Here is a 7,744-nt window from a genome sequence, read left to right as displayed (position 1 = left end):
CCCCCAAAGTGTCACCTAGAGCAGGGGTAGCACCCTCTGTCCGCAGAGGGGCGGCTTGTGAATATCTGAGTCTTTGTGGTCCGTGCGTCTCTGTTGTGACGGCCCAGCTCTGCTGTTGTAATCCCAGAGCAGCCATAGGCAGCAGACAGAGACTGAAAAGAGTGAGGGAGACTATGTCCCAGTAAAACTTCATTTCCAACACAGGCAGAGGGCCAGATTTGGCCTGTGGGCCCTAGTTTAGCAATCCCTGAATTGTCCCATGTTTGTTTTTAAATTTTCATTTCCTGTTTGTCGTGGTGGTGAAGCTAACATCCCTGCCCCCCGCCCCCACCCCCACCCGGCTCCCTGCTCCCCTGTGAAGAAGGACTTGCTGTCCAGATGCAGGGAGCCTGGCTAGCAGACGGCTCCAGTGTTGGCTTCCTCGGGGGCAGCCTCAGCTGCACAGAGCCACCTCGTCTGAGGTCAGGGAGGGGCCAAGCAACAAGGCGCTTGCTTGGGGACGGAGGCTTGGTCGTTGTGGCCCAGAGCCCCCCACTTCCTGGCCCAAGGCTGTGAGGGACCCGCATCACAGTTCAAAGTCCACTTCTGTCCAGTCCTATTGTTCGAATCATACAGGCATTCCTCGGAGAAAAGATTTGTTAAAGACACCCCAAACTCGTCACGTCACACGAGTGTGGCACAAGGAGTAGGTGCTTGGAGGGCCTAGAGGAGGAAGACATCTCTGCAGGCTGAAGCAGTCAAGTCTGGCTTCCCCGAAGAAGAGAAAACGGGGCTGCCTTTAAAGGATCCCTTCATGAGAAGCCTGCTGAATGCTGCAGGGTGTAGGTGCAGAGCCAGGGGCTGCAGGGGGAGGGGGGCGGCGGCTTGCAGTGGGGAGGGGGGGTGGCATGGCCAGCAGGGTGATCACATGGGCAGAGACTGCTGTGGGAAAGTGTTCACCTGAAGTAAAGGGCTGTTCCGAGAGGGACACAGGTCCAGTGCTCAGGGGGCAGGGAGGGCTGGGCCCGAGCAGGGCGCTACAGGCGTAGTGCTGGGCGGGGCCTGGTGATGGCTTTGCCCACTCGGGGAGCTCCGCCATGCTTCATGCCCAGGAGCCCTCTGTCCTTGAGTCTCCAGTCCTGAGCGCATCTCTGTGCTTCCAGTTTTGTGTCCCTGTGATGGTCTGGGGAGAGAACACAGGAAAACCAGCGTCTACACCTGTCCCCATCCATCATTCCTGTCATTCAGTCACCGAGTCTTCCTCCGAGCACTGTGCTGGGCCGGCCTGGGGTCGAGGCCGTGGCCATGCTCCCAAAGAAGTCACAGGCCAGTGAGGGACACCCCTGCGTACTTCCCAGGGGTGCCGTCGCAGGAGCCGTGGCCGGGACCCAAACCTGGTGCCTGGGAGGGAGGACCTTCAGGAAGTCTCCAGGCTGCAGGGAATGATGTGCAAGCATGGGTGGGATTCCAACGGGCAGACTGGGAAAGACTGCTAGACGTGGGCCCTGACAAGGAAGGGAGAGCACTTTTGGGCGGGAGCCTGGATGTGGGCTCTTGGGGGGGGCGGGACACAGGGCTGACCGCCTTGTGAAGGTGCCCCAGTTACTGGAGCGCTCTAAGTGTCACAGGAACAGGTGGGGTCATACCCAGGGTCAATAAGGAGCCACAACGGAGGTGTCAAATATTTTGTCACACCCATTTTATAAGTGAGGAAAGTGAAGTCCAGAGAGAAGCTTCAGTCAGCAGCCGGGCCAGTTTTGCCTTGAGGTGTGGAGGCTCCACTCCCTAGCCTCTGAGCCCCATAGCCTGGGGCTCTCTGAGGATTGCCCTCCAGTCACAGGGACGGGGACATTCTGCCCTTTCCCCAAACCTTCTGGGCTCAGACCCACCTGAGGGCCCAGGATGTCTGCTTCCAAGATGGTCCTACGTGTCGTGTATCCATTTAATCACATACCAGCTCCAACAGCACAGCTTACGAGGGGGGTGAGGGGGTTGGGGGGCATTTGGCAATCATCAGTCATTCACCAGAGAGCTAAGTGCAGGTGTGTGACAGGTCATGGATTCCACGGTGGGCGAGGACAGACACATGGACTGAAAAGCCTCACATACGGAGAACCCTTAACCCTGATATTTCTCTCCCTAAAAATTACTGTAAGGTAAAAGTCGTAAGTGCCGTCGGGAACCCCCAATCCGTGCTGGGGGGTGCCAGCAAAGCAGGTGTATCCCCTTCCAAATGAGCAAAAAATAAATTTAAAAATGAATTCAATACTTCAAACGAGGCATAATGCATCAGGGCAACACCAGAACTTTGCCAGATGTCCTTATCCTTATTTTATTGCTTGTATTTAATATTGCATCTTGTGGGGTGGGGGGAGGGGCGGGCGGAGTGCACCAAATGTTGCCAGGGCTCAGGGGCCTCTAAAGTCTTAATCTGCTCTGAGGAAGGTCATGAAAATATGGCCACAAGGGTCGTCGTGGAGGATTGGGTAAAATAAGGAAAAATTAGAAACAACCCCAGTGCCCAACAATAGGGGTTCCCTAAATCAGGGGATGTGGCATGGCTGTGCCCGGGGTGTTGTTAGCAAACGTGAGGAGTTTTAATGGTTTGGAGACATAATCGCCTGTAAAGCCATGCCAGCTCAGCAGGTATGAAACAGGGCTCAACAGAATCCACTTTTTTTTTTTTTTTTTTTTTTTTAGCATAAAGGCATAGAAAAGCCTGGAAGGAAGTATTCCGGAATGGAAGAAATGCACATCCGTAGCTGGTGGAATTGGGATTACAGGTGACGTTTATTTTAAATTATTTTATTTTTTGCTGTTATGTGTTTCCCAATGTTCCCATAATGGATACAAATCACTCCGGTCATCAGCTAAAAACTTTCATGGTTCGTGGAAAGCATTGGCCCAGCCTTTGCCGAGCTCTCCAGGGCTACGCTGGGAGCAGGTGCAGTGGCCCAGGTGGGGCGCTGATGTCTAGGAACTCCCAAGCTGGAGGCTGGGGGCGGGGGGCGGGGTGGGGTGGCTCCTGGCCTGGAAACAGAACCACCCAGAACTCTGCCTTTGAGCCATCGACAGGCTGGAATCCCAAGCTATGAAGTGCCCCGCACAGAAACTGCCCGGGGTTGGTCGTGAAGACCCAGCTGGCAGGTTTCAACTCCTGCTTCCTGCCTGTGTACGCACCCAGGGCAGGTGCTCTGGGTGCCGTGCTGGGCCCTCCCACAGCCCGGGTCCACCCACGTGCGACCCTGATGAGCACAGCCCCGTGCCCAGGCTGAGGTCCGAAGGACACGGAGTCCCTCGTGAGCAAGCGGCCTGCCCAGGGCCTCGAGGCAGGGTGAGGATTGCTGAGAGCACTGGCCGCCCATCCTCCACTGGCTCCCAACCCCATCTTCCCTGAAGCCTCCGAATGTCCTGGAGTGGCGATGTTGATGCCACAATATTTAGTGTTTACTGAGGCCCAGATGCCATCCTGAGGGCCCCGAGTGGGGAGCGAGACACATTGCAGACCAGTATGTGAAAGAAGGCACTTACAGGAGGCTGTGGGGGAGGGGGAGGCCAGCGCCTTGGGAATTAGGGTCTGCTTCCCGGAAGAGGTGACATTCAGAGCTTGCAGGACTCTTGAGACTGTCAAAGCTGCCAGGATCAATAAATTCTTATTCGCCTCGGTAACAACAGTGGAATTGTAGGTACTCTGTCTAAAGGATAAAGGTAAGGTTTGGGAGGTAGTGGGACCAGCTAGGGTAGACTTTCCAGAACACTACCTGTGGATGGGACTTCCTGCCCTGCTCCTTGGATGTGACGCCCCTCCCCTGGCCTCAGCCCCCTGGGTCCCATCCCTAGCTCCCTGGGCCTCCTGGACAAGACGGCCCTGGCTCCCTGCTCATGTGTATCTACCAGGGAAGGGACAGCAGCCCCAAACTGACTCCTTGTCCCCACATCTGCCCTGGCTTCAATCTGAAGTCCCTGGTGCAGGAAGATAGCAGAAGAAAGGGGCTACATTTAATTCAAGTTAAAAGAATATTCGTGGAACATCTGCTATGTGCCCATTGTTGGTGCAGGCGGTAAGTAGAGTTCAGGGGAATACTTCAATCAGAGGAACCCTTGGCAGATAGTTAAGACTGTGTGTGCTCTAGGGGTGGATTATGTGTGTGTCAGGGGTCAGTGTCTGATATGTGTTACGCATGGCAGGGAGAGCATCCTGGAGGAGGTGGCCTTGAAGGCTGGGATGACTGGGAAACGCAGGGGGAGGCTTGGCAAGGCAGGCAGGGTGGTGGACGCTGTATGTGAGGCCAGGAGCCTGATGGCAGCAGGCGAGAGCAGGCCCCACCAAGGCCACGGGTGCTCTGGGAAGGGCGAGGGCTTTGGGGTCAGGCAGCTCTGCCCATTAACAGCTCTGTGGCCCTGGGCAAGTTTCCCAGCATCTCTGAGCTACAGTTCACTCACCTGCCAAATGCGCCTGGCAACCCGGACAGGCGTGGCTCCTAGCAGAGCCCTCCCCCATGGGAACGTTGGGTTGAAGGGTCTGGAATTGGACTCTGAGATCCGTAAGTGGTGCCCTGAAATCAGCTCGCAGGGTGATGAATGAGTGTTGCCGTGTGAGTCGGTGCGACCTGAGATCAGTGTTTCACCTCCCAGGTGTGGGTTCTGGGAGGGAGACAGCAGGACTTCTTCACACCCCTGACGCCCTCGTTCAGACACGTCCATGCACACTGGCCATGCCCCCCCCCCCACCTCCGTCCTCACCCCTCCAGGTTTAGAGGGAACAAGTGTGGAGCCCCCAGTCCCTCTGCCACTCACTGTCCTGTCAGGACGCCGCTCTCCGTCTGAAGAGACCCCCGGGGTGCCGTGGGGGGTTCCTAGCACAGGTCACTCCATTCAGCCCACCAAATGGGCCAGGATGATCTCTCCTCTCACGGTTCCCCTTGCGTGAGTATATTCCAGCTGGTATCTTGGTTTTTTAATTTCCAGCCTATAAAGTACTGAGTTTCCTCCTCTGTAAAATAAGGATAGTAACGCTTATTTCGGTTCTAGGGGTCTGAACACGGGTTTGTAGCAGTTTTCCGTCCCGTGGGTGCCCTGGGGATACTTTGTGCCCGTGTGGATGTGGGGCGGACGCTGATTAGAGGCTGGAAGGGGAGGTGGGACCCCAGTATCTGGCATCCAAGGAAAGGTGCAGAAGACATGAGCCAAACAGACGGCTCATGGGCTGGATTTGGGGCCAGGTGGAGAGAGAGGCAGAGCCAGAGGCTGGGGGGTCTTGGGGAAGATGCTGGGCTGCCTGGGCGAGCACAGGGGACGTATCTAAACCCAGCATAGATCCTGGCAAACCTGCAGAGATGGGACAAGGAACTTCGATGAGGGTCCAAGCGGAGGAACTGAGGGGGCATGCTCTGAGCAAGCGAGGTGGTGGGAAGCAGGCGGAGGCCCTGCAGGCATGTAGAGGGTGCTCGGACCCACCCGCCTTTGCCATCCCTGCCAACATGGTGTCACCAAAGAGACTGGATGGGAAGCTATGAGATGATGCACCGGCAAACAATAGCTCCTATTTCTTAGAATCTGCCTTGTTCTGGAATGTGTGACGTCTCTGGGGCCAGCAGGGAAATGACTCCAGGCTTCACCAGAGCGTCGTGGGACTGTGCTGGGCCCAACCTGCAGCCATCAGGGGAGTGGCCCGCCTGACTGGGGGATAAGGAGGTGAAGAATGAGATGTGGGGAGACTTGGTGTTTCAGGGGAAAACAGGGCTGCTCGGCACAGCTCAGATGGGCCTGGCCCTGGCTGGCGGAAGGGTAAGGAAGGAAAGGTCCCCTTCTACAGTTACATTTTAGAACCAATGGAAAAGTTTGGATCGTTGGTCCAACCTTTCCAGGAATCCACAGAGGGCAGGGGACTGGCCTAAGGCCACAGGGGAAGATAGGGAGAATGGGGTCTAGGGTATGGTGGCTGGAATTGGGCTAGAAATGATCCTCTGTGCCCTGGTGGCTTCCTAATGGTGGCACTAAAAGGCTGTGGAGATGTCTGTGTGGTCAAAGGTGAGACTCTGGGTGGAGAGCAGCCTGGAAGCACCACCCCCCCACCAAGAAGAGGGGGAGCCCCCTTCCCCTGACTCGTACTTCCCAAGTAGCTGCTAGGTCCTCCCCAAAGCAGAGGATGTCGTCAGGGTGCTGAATCCAGCCTGTCGCTGGGAAGCCAGCCCCCCGGGACCTGTGCCCAGGGCTAAGCCGCCACCGTCTCCTTCCCTGCCTTCCCCGTGAGGGAGCCATATTGGATGTGGAACCTCCAGTCCCACTCACACCCTCAGCTGACTGCAGTCCTGCTGACATCTGGACTGGAGCTAATGAAAGGACCTGAGCCAGAGCAGCCTAGCCTAGCCACTCCTGAATTCCTGTCCCTCAGAAACCATGTGAGGTCATAAATGTTTATTGTTGTTTTAGCTACCAAGTTTGGTGGGAATTTGTTATGCAATAACAGAGACAATGTTAGAAGAGCACAATGGCTGAGGGAGGGGGTGTGGTCCAGGTGAGGTGGAGAGGAGGCAGGCCTTGGTCAGGCAGGTGCTTGTGGGCCAGGTGAGGAGAATGGGCTCAAAACTAAAGCCCTGGGGAGCTCTGAGTGGGGGGGGGGGGGGGCGGGCATTGTCAAGCAGAGGTGGGGCACAGTGCAGCTTCACAAAGGGCACTCTGGGATGTGTGGGATGGACTGGGATCTGGATAGGTACAAGGAGGCAGGCAGAGACAGCAATTAAGAGGATCCAGGTGGGAGACCTACAGGCCTGATCCAGGGGCAAGGGTACGTGCAGGTAGAGAAAAGAGGAGCCAAGAGAAATCGAGGGGTAAAGGAAGGTGACAGGGCTTGGTGATTTGGACTTGGGGAGTAAAGAGGAAGAGGGGGTCAGTGCTGATGCCTCTACTCCTGCTTGGGGCAGCAGAGTAACCAGGGGATACCACTGAGCAAGCCTGGGAGCCAAGAAGTGAGGCAGATCTCTGGGGATGACAACAAGTTCAGGAGTCTGAAGGAGGACCATTGAGGGCCATCCAGGGGCCAGGTGGTGTGCAGGTCTGGAGCTGAGGAGTGAGGACAGAGCCGGCGTATGGCCTTGAGGTGTTGAGCATCAAAGTTGGCCCAGACCAGGCACAGACCAGAGAAGGAAGGGTGGCTGAAGGGCTGGGTCCTGATGGGCCTGGGGAAAGCCTGAGCACTGGAGGCTTCATGGAATAAGGGGAGGGGTCTCCAATGAGTAGAGGTGGGAGTGCCATGTTGGAGGCCACTGAAGGGGCAAGTAAATGAAGACTACAAGTACCTAACAGGACTAGAAACCAGAGGGTCACAGGGGGCCTTGGCCAGAGCCATTTTGGTGGATTAGGTGTGGGAATAGGAAGAAACCAAGCCAAGTGGTTTGAGAAGCGAGTGAAAGGTGAGGAAGTGGATAGCTGGGGTGTAGCTACTCTGTCATGAAGGGAGGAGAGAGACAGGGCAGGAAGTTTCCATTCTCATCACATGGGCCTCTCATAGGGCTGCTTGAGTGACCTTACAACATGGTGGCTGGCTTTCCCCAGAGGGAGCAATCTTGTCTCCAGGCATTTGCACATGCTGTTCCCTTTCCCTGGAGTGAACTTTTTGTGCTCTCCCAACATTATCCAGCTAACTCCTGTTCATCCTTCAGGTCTCTGTTGACGTGACACCTCCTTAGGGAAGCTCCCATAACTGCCTCTATGGACCCCATCTCTTCAGAGCAACCATGAAAAATGCTATACAAAAAGATACACT

General features: G+C 56.0%; 1 long non-coding RNA gene across 2 annotated transcripts; it reads right to left on the bottom strand.

Annotated features, from left to right (window-relative positions):
- Nucleotides 1-986: 986 nt before the first annotated feature.
- Nucleotides 987-6,327, bottom strand: LOC128312108 (uncharacterized). Of its 2 annotated transcripts, none has more exons than XR_008290951.1 (4): nt 6,091-6,327; nt 4,777-4,972; nt 4,423-4,623; nt 987-1,162 (listed from the first exon to the last, which is right to left on the bottom strand). It is a non-coding gene; the product is annotated as an uncharacterized LOC128312108 (long non-coding RNA). The 2 variants fall into 2 exon arrangements; XR_008290950.1 differs by lacking the exon at nt 987-1,162 and adding an exon at nt 2,433-3,674.
- Between the last annotated feature and the right edge of the window lie 1,417 nt (nt 6,328-7,744).

Source organism: Acinonyx jubatus, chromosome C1 (genome assembly GCF_027475565.1).
Source record: "Acinonyx jubatus isolate Ajub_Pintada_27869175 chromosome C1, VMU_Ajub_asm_v1.0, whole genome shotgun sequence".
In the NCBI taxonomy this organism is placed as follows: Eukaryota; Metazoa; Chordata; class Mammalia; order Carnivora; family Felidae; genus Acinonyx; species Acinonyx jubatus.
The sequence above is the reverse complement of the archived record's forward strand: the minus strand, read 5'-3'. Positions and strand labels throughout refer to the sequence as shown.